Below are 2,588 nucleotides of genomic sequence, written 5' to 3'. Positions count from 1 at the left end.
AATTTTAATTTTTTGGTAGAATATATTTAATATTGTAATTTTAAATTTTATTAGAATCAAATTGATAAACAAATTTGAGTCTTTAATAATTTTCTTTATTTGTAATTATAAAAATGTTGAATTATTAGTATTATTATCAGTGTAATCCACTTCCGATTATGATATTTTTTAAAATAGTCAAGGCCCACACCACTAATTAACTAATTAAGTAATTATACTTCCTAACTTCTCTCAATTCGCACATACACCCCCACTCTTCCCCAGCTGAATCCTTATTTTCGCTACACACATTATCTTACCGTGGAAATTCGTCTACTCCTTGTCGCTGCTGAGCATCATAGTTGGAATTGTGCGGCCTTGGCTCCCTCACCATCGTCAGTCAAGTTCTCTTTCACACCGTCGTCAGTCAAGTTCTCTTCCACACCTTCGCCGTGCTCGTTGAGGTAACAAGTTTCCATCTTTATGCTAATTTTTTTCTTCCTCCTATTGCTTCAGTTTCTTGCGTTTTTGAGTTGCTGACCATATATAATCACACGCATTTCTTCCTGTGTTTTTAATTTAGTGCTCTAGAATATTAATGCTAAATATTCAACTTTTGATGCTGTGAGTAAATGGTTCCTCCAAAGCCAAATGTATTTTTGTGGTGTTCAATTCATATAGTTGGGACAAATTCTAGTAAGGTTGTGTTTGGATTTGCGTTGGAGAAGAGAAAAGCGCGTTTGAGTTCCTTGAATGCTTCATCTTCATGTTTGGCAACATTTTAATCCTCTAAATGCAGAAGTGATTTCTATCTTCAACCCACGTTTACCAAAAGCTATAAATTTTAGCTTTTCTGTTCACATTCTCATGTTGAATTGAAATTTATGTTCTATGTACCAATTATACCCTTCATTATTTATATGTTTGTTTTTTTATAATATTTTTTTCTAATACTCTCTTATGCATATTATTATTTTTTATGAAACTTTTTTTTGTTTATATGAGTTCTTTTACAGTTATTGTTATTTTTTTTGTATGGAATATTTTTTTACTAAATGGTTGGGTCTGTTATCCAATTTCATAATCTCACTAGACCTGATCCATCACCAGTGAAAAATATGCCACTAGGCCCCATCTTTGTGAGTGTATGTTACTTTTATTATCCAATTCTATATTTGTTTGACTTTGTGCGTGCATGTTACTTCTAACTGTCCACTTTCTGTAGTAACCACACCTGTACAAGAGAGAAATCAAGATTACAAAAATTATATACTAGTAAATGATACGAATTCAACAAATAATGTAAACCAACCTTTACAGCTTTATCCAATTGCATTAATTATATCACTTGTTAATTATTATATTAGTCTAAGATTAATTAATGTTTTTTGGCATGCTACATGTGTTTATACAAGGATTTTAAGATGCCAAGGAAAGCTCGCTACACGAAAGGCACAAGAGTGGAGCCACCACGTCAGCAACCTCCAGCTGCACCTCCTGCGTCTTCACCATCCGCTGACGATGACTGGCTCATTCCCCCGCCCCCAGTAACGGTGGGGTCTCCACAACGGCTCCTCTCTGACCCTTTCGTCTGCCCCGGAGTGAACCAAGACCTGAGCCACAAACCGCTAACGGTGTACAAGTGACGGAACTGTGCAATGAAGACATAGACCCGGAGGCGAACGAGGTGGATTCGTTTCACGAACACATTGACCGGATGTTTGCTGCTTCTGATGCTGAAAAGCGCAAAGGACGAAAGACTATTGAGTTTTGGGATGTTGATCTCATTGGTAACAAGTGTTGAACCATACGACTTTTTAATTGATTAGCCAATGATATTGTTATATTTCTCACATGTTGGGCACATTGGTCACATAAATAAGATTTTTTTTTATAGATTATGATGGAATAGTCAAGGATGCTAAAATGAGTGTGAGGGAGGCTATGGAGCGGTCTCTTAATGGTAGCAAGATCATACTGAGGTTCAACAAGAAACTGCAAGCAGTCGAAGATGGAGCTGGCCTGTTGAGTGGCATCCTAGGAGCATTGGGTTCTGGTTACAGCAAATTTTTTATCTGTGAGAAGAGTTGGGAAAAGGTGCAGGGAAAAGACATGGTTTATGATGATTGCATAAAGGTAATAACTTTCGGCATTGTTTAATCATATCAAACCTTTCAACTTACAATTACTTACAGTTGGACATTGTCATCGCAGGAGATGTTCCACTTTCAAGAAGATAGCGGTGGTAGAATCAAGAAAACATTTTTGCAACAAATAAGGAGGTCCTAGAAGGATATAAGGGGGAGGCTGTATGACTCACATTACAAACCAACTTTGACACTTGAGCAGAATCTTAACAACCACCCCGAGGGAATTTCTAGAGAGCATTGGAGGTGGTTTATTGATTATCGTAATGATCCTGCCACAAAGGTACCCCATTTTTTAAGTAGCCATTGTCTTTAATCCACGTAGGATCCATATAATCCCAACTAATTTTTAGTCTTAGAGATTACTTTATTGCATTCAAGCTTTTTTGGAGTTATATACATTACTTTTCAAAGAAAGAGAAAAAAAACGTATATATAAGTGATACACTAAAGTAAAAGAGA

General features: G+C 36.2%; 1 long non-coding RNA gene across 1 annotated transcript; it reads left to right on the top strand.

Annotated features, from left to right (window-relative positions):
• Positions 235-1,987, top strand: LOC107615700. Its single transcript, XR_002354432.1, has 3 exons — positions 235-443; positions 1,395-1,769; positions 1,877-1,987. It is a non-coding gene; the product is annotated as an uncharacterized LOC107615700 (long non-coding RNA).

Source organism: Arachis ipaensis, chromosome B09 (assembly GCF_000816755.2).
Source record: "Arachis ipaensis cultivar K30076 chromosome B09, Araip1.1, whole genome shotgun sequence".
NCBI classification, from domain to species: Eukaryota; Viridiplantae; Streptophyta; class Magnoliopsida; order Fabales; family Fabaceae; genus Arachis; species Arachis ipaensis.
This window is presented reverse-complemented; position numbering and strand designations above follow the sequence as displayed.